At 44.9% G+C, this 19,086-nt stretch overlaps 1 pseudogene; it reads left to right on the forward strand.

Annotated features, from left to right (window-relative positions):
- Positions 1-17,639: 17,639 nt before the first annotated feature.
- On the forward strand, positions 17,640-17,757 carry LOC126459493 (5S ribosomal RNA; annotated as a pseudogene).
- The last annotated feature ends 1,329 nt before the right edge of the window (positions 17,758-19,086 follow it).

Below are 19,086 nucleotides of genomic sequence, written 5' to 3' on the forward strand. Positions count from 1 at the left end.
TATTACTTTTACGAAGAAACCTTCAACCTGTAAGAAACTCTTACATCACAAAATGCTATCGTAGTATCAATGATTGAAGAACGGATGTTCATTGTAACTCACAGACAGTGAGCGTAAGTCACAATAAATATCCTCTGTATTGCCTCCATTTTTTTGAGAAACAAACGATGTATTAGGACGATGACATTTCTTCTTCTGGCTGCTCACGTTCCTCCTGTCACTCGATGGATTGGGAAGTTCGTGTTGTCATTCCTGTGTAATATCTGATTTATCGAATAATAATAATTTTATTAACGAATAATGGTGTTTGAAATTATTGTAGAAACCTTTTGCTACTACCTCATTAATATTACTTGATGATCTTCTACTTTTCAGATAGATGTTGTTGTGGATTGGCAAGAGAGCCAACCCACTATGAGAGGAAGCCGAAAGGCACGGCACGCGTTTTAGCTCACGCAGGCTGGCGTGAGGTCTGGAACAGGTCAAGGAAATGAGACTAGCAAAAAAGGACGTAGCTGAGGAATACTTAACTTTAATCCATTAATGTTGAACGTAGCTCTTGTCTGTACATTATTTACAATATCAATAGCAACTGATAATGGCGCCTTGCTAGGTCGTACCAAATGACGTAGCTGAAGGCTATGCTAACTATCGTCTCGGCAAATGAGAACGTATTTTGTCAGTGAACCATCGCTAGCAAAGTCGGCTGTACAACTGGGGCGAGTGCTAGTAAGTCTCTCTAGACCTGCCGTGTGGCGGCGCTCGATCTGCAATCACTGATAGTGGCGACACGCGGGTCCGACTTATATGAACGAACCGCGGCCGATTTAAAGGCTACCACCTAGCAAGTGTGGTGTCTGGCGGTGACACCACAGATGTATCAGGATATTTGTCAGCTAACTGCTCATCTGGAAAAGATGTGGAGAATAGATTACGTGCTGCCCATGTACCATTTGGACGTCTTACAAAGCGTGTCTTCCTGAATAAAGACCTAACATTGTACACCAAACTGATGGTGTACAAAGCTGTAGTCATTTCCACCCTGCTATATGGTTGCGAAACCTGGACGTTATATTGCTGTGATCTGAAGAAACTAGAACGCTTCAACCAACAGAAGCTAAGATATATCATGAACCTGAAATGGGATGACTTCATATCCAACATGGCTGTTCTTGAGAAAGCAAAAATGTATAGCATGGAAGCTCTTATCATTGGGCGTCAACTCAGATGGGTCGGACATGTCCAGCGGGTGAAAAATGACAGACTTCCACGCCAAATGCTGTACAGCGAAGTGAGCACAGATAAAAGGCCACGAGGTGCCCCTCGCAAACGTTATAAGGATCAGTACAAGAAAAATCTGAAAAACTTGAACATCGATCTGAGTAACTGGTCCACAATAGCAGATGATCGAAGTCGCTGGCGCTCAGTTACCTCAAATGCTCTTCAAAACTTTGAGCTGAAACGTCGAAGAATGGAGAATGACAAACGCCGGAGACGTAAACTCCTCCAGGCTCAGCCACGTCCTCCACCTTCCATCACCTGTAGTGTCTGTGGCCGCCTGTTCCGCGCTAGGATTGGATTCCTAAGCCATCAACGACACTTCCACGCCTGAACCGTGACAAAGGAAATCTCAGGAGAGAAATGAAAACTCGGATACGAGTATCAGCCGACGACGACGACGACGATCAGGATATTGTGCGCACATTGATGACGACAAAACGATCAATTGCTTATCGCATTGCGTCATTTAAGTGTTTTATCCCACACAAGTCGAACCTGCAAATCTATGTTTGCGAAATCTGAATTAATATTCATTACCAAATTTTACCTGGAAGTCAGTACAGCATTTTCACGGTCAACTAGACTTCAAACAATGATGATGCTCAGTAGCCAGCAGTCGTGATGTGCAATAGCTTAAGAATTACATGATGTTGATTCACTACGGTAGAAAGTTTGTGTCTCGACGTATGTAATGTTACTAAACACACCGTGCCATCTTATTTGTAGTCTGTCTCCCTCGAGGCAAACCTGAGCCGTTCTGGCCCCGGCTAATGCGTTGGTTTAAACCTTGACTGTTAGTCTGCGTTTGGTTTCCCGCCGTTGTTGCGGTTATGCCGTGGTTCTTTCTCTTTCTACGTGTGGTAGCAGCGGTGTGTCTCGATATTCACACATTGTACTATCTTTGGTCTGGTGCTTATTGTTTCCGGCTAGCCGGTGTGCGGCAGTAGGTGGGTTGGTGTGGGTCGGGCAGGAAATCTGCGTGCGACGCAGCGGGCCGGGCCCCGCTGGCGGTCTGTACGCAGTGTCGGAGTGTGTGGGAGCTGTTCCGGTTGCTACGGAGTTGGTGGCTCACCGACCCAGGACATCATAGTTGAATGGTTATTTAACTACCGAAGCCGTTGGTTTTCATGGTTGGCTGCTGGGATTATTCCCGTGAGCAACAGCGAGTGTTCGATTTGGCGGAAGTTTGGCCACCATCCGGTGGAGTTTAACTGTATTTTCGTTCTTTGAAGTCCAAGTGCACCAGCGGAATTTTCTGCCTTGTGGCCGTTAGCGTTCCGGTTACCTGCCCTGGCCGCTGACGTAAAATTCAGGCAGTGTCCATTCCTCACCGTGTTGTCTCTGTCCAACACGTGTGTGTAGTTTTGACAGATTATGCATACTTGGTTGTGGGCGGTTACGCCTTTTACGTTTTGGCTTTGGAGTTCCTTGTGCACTGATCGGGTGGAAAGCAAGTCGTCTTGCCGGTGGGTCTGTTGACTGTCTCTTGGTTGGGTTGTCGGCGGATCGGATATAGTTGGGCCGACTACCTGTCTCCCCTAAGCGAACGTTAATACACTCCTGGAAATGGAAAAAAGAACACATTGACACCGGTGTGTCAGACCCGCCATACTTGCTCCGGACACTGCGAGAGGGCTGTACAAGCAATGATCACATGCACGGCACAGCGGACACACCAGGAACCGCGGTGTTGGCCGTCGAATGGCGCTAGCTGCGCAGCATTTGTGCACCGCCGCCGTCAGTGTCAGCCAGTTTGCCGTGGCATACGGAGCTCCATCGCAGTCTTTAACACTGGTAGCATGCCGCGACAGCGTGGACGTGAACCGTATGTGCAGTTGACGGACTTTGAGCGAGGGCGTATAGTGGGCATGCGGGAGGCCGGGTGGACGTACCGCCGAATTGCTCAACATTTGGGGCGTGAGGTCTCCACAGTACATCGATGTTGTCGCCAGTGGTCGGCGGAAGGTGCACGTGCCCGTCGAACTGGGACCGGACCGCAGCGATGCACGGATGCACGCCAAGACCGTAGGATCCTACGCAGTGCCGTAGGGGACCGCACCGCCACTTCCCAGCAAATTAGGGACACTGTTGCTCCTGGGGTATCGGCGAGGACCATTCGCAACCGTCTCCATGAAGCTGGGCTACGGTCCCGCACACCGTTAGGCCGTCTTCCGCTCACGCCCCAACATCGTGCAGCCCGCCTCCAGTGGTGTCGCGACAGGCGTGAATGGAGGGACGAATGGAGACGTGTCGTCTTCAGCGATGAGAGTCGCTTCTGCCTTGGTGCCAATGATGGTCGTATGCGTGTTTGGCGCCGTGCAGGTGAGCGCCACAATCAGGACTGCATACGACCGAGGCACACAGGGCCAACACCCGGCATCATGGTGTGGGGAGCGATCTCCTACACTGTCCGTACACCACTGGTGATCGTCGAGGGGACACTGAATAGTGCACGGTACATCCAAACCGTCATCGAACCCATCGTTCTACCATTCCTAGACCGGCAAGGGAACTTGCTGTTCCAACAGGACAGTGCACGTCCGCATGTATCCCGTGCCACCCAACGTGCTCTAGAAGGTGTAAGTCAACTACCCTGGCCAGCAAGATCTCCGGATCTGTCCCCCATTGAGCGTGTTTGGGACTGGATGAAGCGTCGTCTCACGCGGTCTGCACGTCCAGCACGAACGCTGGTCCAACTGAGGCGCCAGGTGGAAATGGCATGGCAAGCCGTTCCACAGGACTACATCCAGCATCTCTACGATCGTCTCCATGGGAGAATAGCAGCCTGCATTGCTGCGAAAGGTGGATATACACTGTACTAGTGCCGACATTGTGCATGCTCTGTTGCCTGTGTCTATGTGCCTGTGGTTCTGTCAGTGTGATCATGTGATGTATCTGACCCCAGGAATGTGTCAATAAAGTTTCCCCTTCCTGGGACAATGAATTCACGGTGTTCTTATTTCAATTTCCAGGAGTGTATTTCAAGTGCAGACCGACTCCCGAAAACTTCTGAGCGCCGCTGGCTGTACTGCCTTTTCCTATTGGTGTTTGATTGTGTATTTTAATGGCTTATAGCTGATGGTTTGAATTTGTATGCTTTTAGTTGGGTTTTAAATAATGGGCCTTCAGCCTCATTTAAAATATTTGTTTGAATAAAGTTTTGGGACTTCTGCCTTTTGAAAATTTATTGTAGTTGTGTTTTTCAGTAATCGGCCTTCAGCTGCTTTAAAATCTAAATTCCTTACTTGTTAACTCTTATATTGTTTGGGTCTTCAGCCTATGTAAAATATTGTTTAAAGGTAAAGCTTTGGGCCTTCTGCCTACTAAAAATTATTTCAGTTGCTTTAAGCAATCGGCCTTCATCCGTTTTTAAATTAAAGTTCTTGTCTTTCAAGTATCAGACTGTGTGGGGCCTTCAGCCTAATTGAAGATAAGGCCTTCTGCCTTTTTTTTTTTTAATTAATTTTATGCGCTGCCTTAAATCATGGGCCTTCAGCCGTCTTTAAATTTTTATCAAAATTTAGTTATTTCTCTCACTTTTATCTGGCAGAAGAAAAGATACGTTATACGGCAGCCCATAATGGCGACCACAGAAGCTGGAGGTAGCCGCGCAACTCGGGACAGGCGCAGAATCACGCCCCCAAGCTCGGAAGAGGCGACTCTCAGCAGCTCGTGGAAGCTGACAGCAAGCAGTCTGCCGCACAGGCGATGGCGCTAAGAAGCTGCAAGGCCGCGGGATAGAACTGTAGACCACCTGGGTAGGAGGCCGGCAGCGGCCGAAGTAGGCCTGCGGGTGACCACCGGTCCACCGGTTACATGGCGCTAAGTCGGCAGCATCGAACTCGGCACGAGCAGTATGTTCAAATGGCTCTGAGCACTATGGGACTTAACATCTGAGGTCATCAGTCTCCTAAAACTTAGAAGTACTGAAATCTAACTAACCTAAGAACACCACACACATCCATGCCCGAGGCAGGATTCGAACCTGCGACCGTAGCGGTCGCGCGGCTCCGGACTGAGCGCCAAGAACCGCTCGGCCACACCGGCCGGCGTCCCCGTGGGGAACAGAAAACAAACTTTACCACACATGTAGCTTATCTGACAGAAATCTCAGTGTATAGCTATATTATTTGCACTGCAGTCACATTTGCAACATTCGAGAAACGTTTGAATATCGATATGAACCGTAACAATATAAAGCTTTGTATTTACATCGTAAATGAAATGTAGAAGCAAATGCCTTGGGGCTTAATTGCAAGGTCAAGCACACCTGATTCGATTACAGCACCATCTGCTAAGAGTGTGAAACAACGATCTGAGTAAACCGTACGTATTTTGTGGCGTAGAATCTGAATATGCAATAAAAATGGGTTCCCCATTTGAAAATAGGAAGCTGATTCCGCACACGCACGATGGCTGGTTAAGATATGGCCAGCTGTAGCACAGAGAGATGACCTCTTCGCGAATATTGTCTTTCCACCTAGAACGTTTTTTCTCGTATGATGTATCGTTTTCGAGATATTTAGTTGGCGCAAATTAAAACAAACACCCTGTGTATAAGGACTTGGCCCTCCTTGTTTTACCAAGGCACTGATTCCCGTCATATAAGCTGCAAGACAGCCACGGCTCAAACGTGAAGCAATTACGTCACCCAAGTGACAGTGGCTCCGCCTTTCTGCTGCTCCGATGATAAACAGTTCTGGTCCCTCTGCCGGCCGGGCTATGTGCTAACTGCTTGACACCGTGGTGACACTTTTTGTACAGCAGGTCACTCATGATGTAAGCGCCTGGCTCTTGCACTACCCGTGGCAGCATTCGTATTTTATTCAGTCGTGCCAACCACATTATTTGTTGCGCAACATATGTCATTCTTATATTAAAGTCCCATCCGGAGAGCCGCGCGTGGAAGTGCGTCTCTTCTGGGATTTCGACAGTTTCATTGGTCCCATATCAAATCTGCCCGGAGAATTAACGACGAGAGCCGTTGTGTTGGTTGGCCTGGATTGGTTTTTATGCGGTTTCCCACATCTCACTGAGTGATTACTGGAATGGTACCCACATCAGCTACACGATTCGCAAACATTCAGAAAACGTTCGCATTGTTTCACACGAATAACAATACACGCAGACAGCTGGGCCACACATTCCATCCCGGAAAAGCGGTAATGTGGTAGTGACAGGAAGGACGTGTGCTCTCCCCTTAAATTAATCATGCCAGATCCAATAGTAACCATGCCGACCCAGTGTGAATGCAAGACACAGGCACATGGAAAAGAAGAAGTCTTTATTTACTTCTAAAAAAAGTGTTACACCGATCCCAGCTAACAAGTCTCAATAGACAACTGCACATTACATTCTCAAAATTTCCCGCTAATTCGCCGAAATTTACTAAAAATACTAGTAGGGACTTCTAACCAATCTCAAAGAAACTTAAGTCGTCTAGACGCAGATACACATTCACCGAATACAGCAATTAATTACTTTAATCTGCTTTCCATATGATCCTAATCTAAGATTGCAAGCCGGATACCAACGTGAGTCTCGTTTGATGAATGTTCCTCGCATTCAGACTCTAATCGACTTGCAGGAATCTGGTTACAGAGTACTGCAGTTGAATACTGATTCTTAGACCGACTTAATGATCGAGAAAACCAGTTTTCATCTCCATTTCTGTAGTGAATTTAATGGTGGGATAGAATTCCTCATTCGTTCGCCAGTTTCTTGCAAGCGACTGTCACTGTCTTGCTACATGACAGAAGTAGTTCCGTGCTACACTTTCAGGCCCAATACCAAGGAGGAATGAGATTTAGCGATGAATATGATCTTGTTCCAATGAAGTGCATTTGTTATTATGTGCGTAACCCTCATGTCGACATTCGTCTCCAGATAGATATTTATAAAAAGAGCATTTGTACACACTACTATTGAAGGTGGTGACAATTACATGTATGTCTACATCTATACTACTGGTCACTTAAATATGCCTGGCGGATGGTAATTCTGGTACCACTGTCATTTGCCTTCCAGTCTGTTCCATTGCCGGCCGTTGGCGGCTGAGCGGTTCTAGGCGCTTCAGTCTGGAACCGCGCGACCGCTACGTTTGCAGACTCGAATCCTGCCTCGGGCATGGATACGTGTGATGTCGTTAGGTTAGTTAGGTTTAAGTAGTTCTAAGTTCTAGGGGACTGATGACCATAGATGTTAAGTCCCATAGTGCTCAGAGCCATTTGAACCTGTTCCATTCGCAAATGGTGCGTCGGAAGTATTACTCTTAACACGGCTACGTATTTGCTCTAATTTTTCTGAATTTCTCGTCGTGGTCATTTCGCGAGATGTACAGCATGTGCGAGTAAGTAACATGTTGCCCGTTTCTTGCTGGAACCTACGCTCTCGGAATTTTGTTAATAAACCCCTCCGTAATACCTGACTCTTTTATAGCGTCTGTCAGTGGAGTATGTTGAGCGTCTACGTAACGCTCTTGTGCTTAGTAAACTATCCCGCGTCAAAATGAACTGCCTTCGTTGCATATTCTCTCCCTCTTCCATTAATACGATCTTTCAAGATCTCAGATTGCTGAGCGATACTCAAGAAATGGTGTTACAAGTGTATGGTAAGCCACGTCTTTAGTGAATAAATTACATTTTCTTAATATTCTACCAGCGAGTCTCAGCCTCGCATCTGCTCTCCCTATATGTAGTTTTGTGTGTCCATTCGACTTCAGGGCGCTGCGGACGATTACTTCAACATATTTTACCGTTGTTTCTGTTTCCAGCGATTTTTCGGCAATAGCGTAATCGAACAGTAATTGATATTTATGCGCAAACAATACATTTATTTATCTTTAGAGTCAATTGCGAGTCCCTGTACCGATCATCGATCTTTCAGAGACGTTCTTGTATTTCGCTGCAGTCTTCTAGCGTTGTAACCTTCCCTATGGATCAGCCTGTTCAGGAGGTGGCTAGGCGAGCACTAGCGCCAACGCTCGCTCGTCGCGTCGATAGAGAGCGCTCATGATAAAATGGGACGGTAGGACGTCATTATGTAGCAAAGGGGAAGTGCGAACTGTGCCCTGTCAGCAGAGGAGTAACTGTGTGTTACGTTCGCCATAGCCTTTGACGCAAGCGTATATAGTTAATGGTACACTGCTGAAAGTAAGGGGAGTACCTCTTTTTAAACATTTTAGGAACTTCAAAGCGAGCATCAGACACACCAACATCGGTTTACAAGACGTCAGTGCAGGATGCCTAGCTACAGTCAGAATTTATAGATCTGTAGTGTGAGAGGTCGTTAGGTGACAAATTTGGTAATAAAACTAGTCTTATAGACTCGCATAAAAGTTGTTCTCAACATAAATTTTCTCGACTTTACTAGTTTGCAACAATGATTGTGGATGTTCGGACCAACATAGACCTGCCTGTGTAAGCAACTTCAATGCGCAATGGAAAAATGGAAATGGGGGTTTGGCGTCATTGGCCGGGAGGCCCCTTACGGGGCAGGTCTGGCCGCCTTGGTGCAGGTCTTATTACATTCGGCGCCACATTGGACGACCTGCGCGCCGAATGGGAATGAAATGATGATGGAGACAACACAACGCCCAGTCCCTGAGCGGAGAAAATCCCCGACCCAGCCGGGAATCGAACCCGCGCCCCTTAGGATGGCAGTTCGCCACGCTGACCTTTTTTTTTTATCGTTGTGTTTGGTCGTTGCGGACGTAACATGAGATGCGTTTAAGTTCGTTTGTTGAGCCTTCCAATCAGTTTTTTTCATTACAGAAGCCAACCAGCAGTCTGACCGAACACGCTGAGATACCGTGCCGGAAAAACCTACCCACACAGCCTGATTCACATACTGCATCTTAAAGGATTGTCTTGGTAATAGTAGTAGTCACAATGTGGTACCAAACATTGACTCTTTAGTTTAGATTAGATTATATCAGATCAGATTTACTTTCATTCCAATTGACCCGTAGTGAGGAGGTCCTCCAGGATGTAGAACGTGTCAGAAAAACAACAATACATGGCAAATATTTATAACTAAAACAAATAAGCTAATGTACCATTCCGCAGGTCCCAAGTGGAATGATCGTCATTTTTTAATGAACACTATATGAAAGTCATTTTACAAATACTAATGCACTGAATTTAAAATAAAAAAGTTTATTTATTTATATGTAATAAACGTGTAATACAACTACTATAATACTTATTTACAATGAACACATTACTGCACTTAAATGGTGCAGAAGTTAGATAGAACTTATATATATTACACAAATGAGTGGGTTTTACTGAGAAATTCATCAATGAAATAGAAGCAGTTGGCCACCAATAAATCCTTTAGGCTTCTCTTAAACTGAATTTCATTGGTTGTTAAGCTTTTTATTGCTGCTGGCAAGTTATTGAAAATGTGTGTTCCTGAATAATGCACACCTTTTTGTACAATACTGTGATTTTAAATCGTTGTAAAGATTATTCTTGTTTCTAGTATTGATTCCATGAATTGAGCTGTTGGTTTGAAAAAAGTGATCTATTTTAATGACAAATTTCATTAAGGAATAAATATATTGGGAATCAGTAGTTAGTATCCCTAGTTCCCTAAACAGGCTTCTGCAGGATGTTCTTGAGTTCACACCACATATAACTCTTACTGCACGTTTTGGTGCCCGGAAAACTTTAGCTTGGCTTGATGAATTACCCCAAAAATAATCCAATATGACATTATGGAATGAAAGTAAGCATAGTATGCCAGCTTTTTCATTTTTATATCCCTTACGTCTGACACAATTCGCATTGCTAATAGAGATTTAAGACGCTTCTGCAGTTCTGTGGTGTGCTCCTTCCAGTTGAATTTATCAACCTGTAATCCCAAGAATTTAACACTTTAGTGGAAAGCAAAATATTTTGCTTTAATTGACGTTCAGTGTTTTTGCTTTTAACTGGATAAAGAGGCTTGGCGGAAGATAACGGGAATACAACAATATGTTGTTATTAATCAATACAAAGATTAATTAATAACAACATATTTTTGTATTCTTGTTATCCTCCGCCAAGCCTCTTTATCCAGCGCATCTTCCTTGCCGATGCTGCGATGTTCCATTACTCCATTTATGTGGTCTGTCCAAGAACGTCGTGGTCTTCCGCGCTTACGTCTGCCGAGTGGTTTCCATTCATAAACCTTCTTTGGCCACCGATGATGTGGCATTCTCATCATATGCCTGTACCATTTTAATGATTTTCTTTCAATTCTATCTGTCACTGTATCATGTGCCTTCATTGTAGCTCTTACTTCATCATTAGTTTTTATTTCAATTCTTGATATCCTGGCACTCCTACGCAAATAATCCATTTCCACAGCTATTAGTCTTCTTTTGAGATCCGCATTTAAGGTCAATAGTTCTGATCCATAGCATAGCACTAATCCAGCCATTATCTTACGTACTCTTTTCTCATTGCTGTTGTTTAACTTGTGAATAAAATATTCACGAAATACAGGTTGATGACAATTTCAACTTCGTTCGAAAATGACTTTCGTGATAAGGCTGCGTCAGTCGTAAGAATATTTAGTACTTAGCTGTCCCATGTTCTTCACATCATGAAGTTTCATTTCATTGTCGTTTCTCACCAGTGCAATAGCCTTAGGAAATAAATTTGCCACGAAAGGCATTAATTAGCCACCAAGAGCAATGTGTCTCCGTAGAACTGACAGTAGCACCCGTAGAATAGATTCGTTGACAACAGTTTCACGTGCAGCGTTGCCGTGCCGAGTGCTCCCCCCCCCCCCCCTCCCCCTTTCCACTACAAGCCATGAGTTGGTCTGTTGCTCGCTCACAGCTGAGACGTGAGCGTTAGTTAGGTGACTGCTATAGACAACAACATCATAGCTAACGGCCTCAAGGAGTTTCCAACGCTATCTCTTACCTCATTTATACACTGAGGTTGCAAAATTCGTGGGCTACCTCCTAATACCGTTTCGGACGTCCTTTTTCCCTATGTGGTGCAACTCGACGTGGCACGGACTAAACAAGTCGCCGGAAGTCCTCTGCAGAAATATTGAGCCATGCTGCCTATATAACCGTCCATAACTGCGAAACTGTTGCCAGTGCAGGATGTTGTGCACAAACTGACCTCTCGATTATGTCCCATAAATGTTCGATGGAATTCATGTTACTCGATCTGGGCGACAGAATTATTCGTTAGTTGTCCAGCATGCTCTTAAAACCAGCCGCGAACAATTGTAGCCCAGTGACATGACACCATCGTTGGAAAACATGGAGTCCACGAATGGCTACAAATAGTCTCCAAGTAGCCAAATATAATCATTGCCAGTCAATGATCGGTTCAATTGGACCGGAGGACCCAGCCCACACCATTATGGAGCGACCACCAGCTTGCACAGTACCTTGTTCACAACTCAGGACCATAGCTTTATAGCGTTTGCGCTACGCTCGAACCCGACAACCAGCCCTTAACAACTGAAATCTCGTCTGACCCGGGTTTTTAGTCGACTAGGATCCAAGCGATATTCTCTCGTGCGCAGGCAAGGCGTTGCTGACGATGTCGTGCTGTTGTTAAAGACAATCTCGTCGGTCGTCTGCTGCCAAGTCCATTAACGCCAAATTTCCCCTCATTGTGGTGTCACCGCCAGGCACCACACTTGCTAGGTGGTAGCTTTTAAATCGGCCGCGGTCCGCTAGTATACGTCGGACCCGCGTGTCGCCACTATCAGTGATTGCAGACCGAGCGCCGCCACACGGCAGGTCTAGAGAGACTTAACTAGCACTCGCCCCAGTTGTACGGACGACTTGCTAGCGACTACACTGACGAAGCCTCGCTTATTTGCAGAGAATATAGTTAGAATAGCCTTCAGCTAAGTCAATGGCTACGACCTAGCAAGGCGCCATTACAGTTTATATTCTTGATAACGTACCGTCAAGAATGATGTATTCAAATGATGGATTAAAGTTAAGTATTCCAGCAGCTACGTACTTTTCTTTATAGGATTCATTCCGTATCCTGTTTCAGACCTCACGCCAGCCTGCTTGAGTTTAACGCGTGCATTTCGGCCTCCTCTCTCAATTAGTGTGCGTAGTGTTGGCTAACTGCCAACAATACACTCATTACCCTACCGAATATATTCGTCGTATGCACCATGTTGATTTCTGAGGTTATTGCACGCAGTTTTGCCTGTCTGTTAGCAGTGAAAACTCTACCCAAACGTCGCTGTTCTCGGTCGTTAAGTTAAGTCCGTCGGCCACTGCGTTGCCTGTGGAGAAGGGTAATGCCTGAAATTTGGTATTTTTGGTCCACTCTTGACGTTGTGGACCACGGCGTATTGAATTCCCTAACGATTTCCGAAAGGGAATGTCCCATGCCTCTAGCTCTAAATACCATTATGTATTCAAAGTCTGTTGATTCCCATCGTTCGGCCATAATCATGTCGACAACCTTTTCACATGAATCACCTGAATGCAAATGACAGCTCTGCCAATGCGCTGACCTTTTATACCTTGTGTGTGCGATACTACCGCCATCTGAATATGTGCATATCTTTATCCAATGACTTTTGTGACCACAGTGTATAGACAGTAAAAAATAATGAACTATGATTCTCCCCTGTGATATTCCAGAAATTACCTGTTACATCTGTCGATTTCGTTACGTTAATAACAATGGGTTGAGTTGTCTGCAAGGAAGTCCTAAATACAACAACCAGTATGGTCCGATACTCGTTAAGCTTTTATTTTTTCGCTAAACGGCAGTGCCGAACCTTATCGAATACCTTCTTGAAGGTATTAACCAGGACACCATTGTCTGCTGCAGTCTGGACGTCACGCACGAACAGGCCGACGTGCGTAGGAGACGTACAAGAACGATACAAAGTACACTGAAGAGCCAAAGAAACTGGCACACCTGCTTAATATCGTGTAGGGCCCTCGCAAGCACGCAGAAGTGCTGCAACACGACGTGGCATGGACTCGATTAATGCCTGAAGTAGTGTTGGAGGAAACTGACACCATGAATCCTGCAGGGCTGTCCGTAAATCCGTAAGACTAAGAGGGGGTGGAGATCTAAATGGTTCAAATGGCTTTAAGCACTATGGGACTTAATAGTTGAGGTCATCAGTCCCCTAGAACTTAGAACTACTTAAACCTAACTAACCTAAGGACATCACACACATCCATGCCCGAGGCACAATTCGAACCTGCGACCGTATCGGTCTCGCGGTTCCACACTGAAGCGCCTAGAGCCGCTCGGCCACTCCGGCCGGCGAGGTGGAGATCTCTTCGAACAGCACGTTTCAAGGCATCCCAGATATGCTCAATAATGTTAAAGTCTGGAGAGTTTCGTAGCCAGTGAAAATGTTTAAACTCAGGAGAGTGTTCCTGGAGTCACTCTGTAGCAATTCTGGACCTGTAGGGTGTCGCATTGTCCTGTTGTAATTGCCCAATGGACATGAATGGATGCAGGTGATCAGACAGGATGCTTAAGTACGTGTCACCTGTCAGTCGTATATAGACGTATCAGGGGTCCTATATCACTCCAACTGCACACGACCCACACCATTACAGAGCTTCCACCAGCTTGAACAGTCCCCTGCTGACATGCAGGGTCCGTGGATTCATGTGGTTGTCTCCATACCCGTACACGTCCATCCTATCGATACAATTTGAAACGACTCTTCCAACCAGGCAACATGTTTCCAGTCATCAACAGTCCAATGTCAGTGATGACGGGCCCAGGCTAAGCGTAAAGTTTTGTGTCGGGCCCTCGCCTCCGCAAGCCCATTTCGATGATGTTTCGTTGAATGGTTCGCACGCTGACACTTATTGATGGCCTAGCATTGAAATCTGCAGCAATTTGCGGAAGGGTTGCACTTTTGCCCCGCTGAACAATTCTCTTCAGTCGTCGTTGGCCACGTTATTGCAGGATCCTTTTCCAGCCGCAGCGATGAGGGCTGTCTGATGTTTTACCGGATTCCTGATATTCAAGGTACACTCGCGAAACGCACATATGGGAAAATCCCCACTTCATTGCTACTTCGGAGATGCTGTGTCCCGTCACTCGTGCGCCGACTATAGCACCACGTTCAAACTCACTTAAATATTGATAACCTGCCATTGTAACAGCAGTAACAGTTCTAACAACTGCGCCAGACACTTGTTATCTTATAGAGGCCTTGTCAACCGCAGCGCCGTATTCTGCCTATTTACATATTTCTGAATTTGAATACCCAATGTACCTTTGTAGTTTTATTCATTATTTGCTTTTGCTCGTAATTTTCTTCGTAATTCGTAAATTCATTCTTAGTCTTTTGAAAAGTTCGTTACGCCTTCTACACTTTTTCAGCAAAGTTTACGGAGAGTTTCCCTTGCCGAGCTTGAAATTCCAGATCTCCCAAATCCTGTGAAAGATATCTGAAAACGAAATGTCGTCTTTCTTACAGGAATGACATGAAAATTACTGATAATTGATGTGCACATATATCAGAGCGGCTTTACTTCACCTTTCACACATGCCCTGAGATCTTGACTCTCATGTCGGAGCGTATCGCCCTGTTTCGCAACGCGGCGCATTTACAGAGAAAGGAACACGCTCTGAAAGTGTGCCATTGGCACAGCTTTTCTTTTCACAGAATGAATTTATAACTAATTTTTATGGAGCTTGCGGCACGATGTATGAGAACTAGTTTCGCGATTTTAAGTTCAATGCAGTTTCATGAAAGCGATGGCTGGTTTAGGAGCTGTTCTGAGACGTTCTCATGGACCAGGGAGACTTGATATTAAATAGATAGGCGCCTTCTCTCTTCTATAATCCGTAGTTTGAGGATAAACAACGAGCTATTCACTTCATTGGCGAAGTTACAAAGACGATTATTACTGTTTGTCAACATACAGGTTTGATACAGAACTTGTTTAAGTTAATGTACCTGTCGGCCGAACAAGCATCGTTAGACAACAATGAACAGGTTGGTTCCATTTCACGAATGTGAGACATCGTAAAATTTCACTTTGTCTGATACCATTCATGGCATACTCTTTGGACAAACAGTAAAAAATAGAACTGTTTTAATTTAGTTTCCTCAGTCATAAGGACACGTTGGTCCACCCATCGTAACAGGACCACAGTATATCCGCAAGGAAGCATAGCTCTAGTTTTGACAAGGCAGTAAAGTCATAGACTTGAAGCTGTGAATACGGGACCGAAATGGTTTTTCTATCGCGCATTTCAAATGAATCACTTCGGATCGGTCACTTTAGTAGGGTACTTTGCTCTCAGGGCTAAAATTGACTTTGCGCCTACCCCCCCTCCTCCCTCCCCCAAGCCTTCCTGTCCCCTCCCCCAGTCGAAAACACATCATTTTGTCTGTCGCATAATACTTATCACTGTTTAGCCTGTTTATCTCTTTATTGAGATGAACACGACTTTGCAATCAAGTGGAAGATAGTTCTTTATTGTATGATACAATTCAAAAATGGGAAAGAAGTCACATTTCCTTGCATCGATAATGCGTTTCCCTTTCCGTTGTTTCCCTGCCTGCCAATGCAAAACTGTAAAAATGAAAAACACCAAACGTGAAATATAGCCTACTGTTTAAATATTTTTTTCATTACCTCGTTTGGAATAACGAGAGGTTTCATTTAGTAACCGAAAACAGGAAACAAGCGTCTCTAAAGCAAGTTAAAATATGTGTGAAATCTTATGGGACTTAACTACTAAGGTCATCAGTCCCTAAGCTTACACACTACTTAACCTAAACTATCCTAAGGACAAACACACACACCCATGCCCGAGGGAGGACTCGAACCTCCGCCTACACCTGCCGCACAGTCCATGACTGCAGCGCCTTCAGACCGCTCGGCTAATCCCGCGCGGCGCTAAAGCAAGTAGAGGTAGCTCTTACGTAACTGTTGCTCAAAACGGTCCAGTCTGAATCTTCTCAAGATTTCCTGCCACACATCTCCGTTGCTTTGCCATTTTAGTGCCTTCCAGTCCATTCCCTTTTTGTTGTCTTTGTTCTTCTTTTTCTTCGCCCTCTTTCCCCTTTCTTTTGCTTTTATCCATTTCCTTCAACTGTTTCAAAGATGAGATCTCATGGAAATGTCGCAGGGCGTACGCGCCTGCTGCTGTACACTTGTTAAGCCGCTGTTCTGGATTGTCAAATGTTTCTGGACAACCCTGCTCACTTCCGTGAGTAGACACTGGTATACACAGTTGGATGACGAAGCCGGCTATTCTTTTTACATTCGGGAGAAGCAGGAGGGGGAACATTACGGCGCCTTCTTTTATCGTCCGCTTTGCTCATTTTTTACCACAAATTTTATACAAAAACCACTTTCCAGCACAAAAGTGCTATGTATTTCCATCAGTACGTTTCTTTGTGATTCAAGGGTCATAGACTTACCACAGTACTTCCTTTAGAGTAACCGACTTACCCTCTTGGCGTATGTGAAAAAGCCTTGAACAGCGAAAAGTGAAATAAGTTGAACGAACTTTTAAGAGGAACGGGAAAGAACTAAAAAGAAAGAAGTGTAATCTGCAGTATTTACGAAAACCAATCGATATAATCAAATTGAAATACGATAAACGCGAGTATGATTTAGAAGACATTTATCGCCACTGGTGTTCACCCTGGGAAAGAAACTACGAAGGAATTGAAAGAAACATTCCAGAATGAGACGAGACGAAAGTGCGAGAAACACGTAAGTCTTAACATTCACAGACGCTACAAACATTCTGGTTGAAAGTAAGACCGTACTGTTGCATGGAATTGATTTGAGTTCGTATTGTTGTGTATAGGTTTTTCTTTGTTCTAGTGAAGCAATTCAGCTGTTTTAACTGATGTCAGGTATAGTATAAAAAAAGGTAACAGTATAAGGTAGAGTATAAAATTATAAATATAAAGGTATGGTACAAAATTTCAAAGCCTACATTCCAAATTTGGTATTATGAACCTCCATCATGTGGGGTTTTGTTAAATGTTTTAGTGATACCTAAGGCAGACTACCTGAAGAATAACCATTTCAATTGGTTTCAATATTTTTATTTACCTTGAAGGTGTAATCTGCGAGTATGCGACTTTCACGTTATAGTTATTCTACAATCTTATGATAGCCTCTTCGAACGATATACGCGCTTGACTTGTCTACAGTATCTAGTGGCGTTTCACTTGAAATTCAGAAACTGATTGAGCAGGATTGGCTGACAAGAAATTTTATGTAATATGTGAACCCAAAATGCTGGTATAAGGACGATAATGACACTTTGTACAAAGCAGCAGTGAATATGTTTGTGGTTATTATTATATGCCCACTTTGGTTACGAGACAAATCGTTTATGATGGAGCACTAGTACCCCATGGCCAACGGCCTTGCCGCGGTGGTAACACCGGTTCCCGTCAGATCACCGAAGTTAAGCGCTGTCGGGCTGGGCTAGCACTTTGATGGGTGGCCATCCGGTCTGCCCAGCGCTGTTGGCAAGCGGAGTGCACTCAGCCCTTGTGAGGCAAACTGAGGAGCTACTTGATTGATAAGTAGCGGCTCCGGTCCCGTAAACTGACATACGGCCGGGAGAGCGGTGTGCTGACCACGTGCCCCTCCATATCCGCATCCAGTGACACCTGTGGGCTGAGGATGACACGGCGGCCAGTCGGTACCTTTGGGCCTTCATGGCCTGTTCGGGAGGAGTTCAGTTTAGTTTTTTACTAGTACCCCATGAGAAGTGTTGTAATAAGAAAGTACAAAGTTATTGTGGGATGATTTTTGACCAACTGTCTCAAAGCGTTCATACGAATCCATGAGCTACATGTACAGCAATGAGCGTTGTAACCCCACTATGTCAGTTATTACACTGGTCAGTCCAGTCCGAAACTTTTTCTTGCTGACGCCCTCAACTGCATTATCACTGTTCAAGCAGTACAACCTCAGCATCAGGCATGACATTCTAATTTAGTACCTCTTTACCATTCATCTATTCGCAACATATTTTGCAGATAGCATCCACATATACCACTGAATGTACGTGTAAAATTAAATCATTCTACCAGATTACAATTAAGTAGATATGACGTCATAATATAAGACACGTGCACAAATAGCCGTTCTTAAAATGGATTGCGAATTACCCAGACTATACACAAAAAAAACTATCTTACACAGTACCAAAAAGGTCTTAATGGTCAGTAGAAGGTATTTGTTTCACAGCAGTGAAGATGAGCAAGTGCTCATAACTCTTAAGGTAGGCAATTTACAGGCCATGTTTAGTAGCCATGTTTACTTCGAATGCCATCCTGTATATCCGTGAATATTGGCTATTGCTGCTGGGACACCCTGTGTATGAATTAAGTTATTTTTGTTGTTCTTAACTTAACCATCCATGTACGAGGAAAACCCAGAAGGTAATGCACTACATTTTTTTTCTGTAACAATTCTTTATCGAACATAATGGGAATTACACACGCGAAAGAATGGTGTTTTAGCTACATACCCTGTTTTTGCACGTAATCTCCAAACCGTTCTACGGCCTCTCTCCAGCGCGAAACAAGGGCGTATACTCCCTGTCGGAAACAATCCTTGTCCTGGTGGCGGAGCCAGTGCTTCACTGTGTGAACTTCCTTTGCTGATTGACAGATGCAGCGCCAACTGCCGGGTCGTAATGCGTCTGTGCTCGCGAATGACATCAGCTCGCTGCAACATGTCAGATGTGACAGACATGGATGGTTTCCCCAACCGCTGCAAATCGTGGACCTTCGCCGAACCGCCTTCTGATGACCTCACCCTCCACGCCCAGCGACTAACTGTATTGTCGA

This window comes from Schistocerca serialis, chromosome 2 (genome assembly GCF_023864345.2).
Source record: "Schistocerca serialis cubense isolate TAMUIC-IGC-003099 chromosome 2, iqSchSeri2.2, whole genome shotgun sequence".
Classification (NCBI taxonomy): domain Eukaryota; kingdom Metazoa; phylum Arthropoda; class Insecta; order Orthoptera; family Acrididae; genus Schistocerca; species Schistocerca serialis.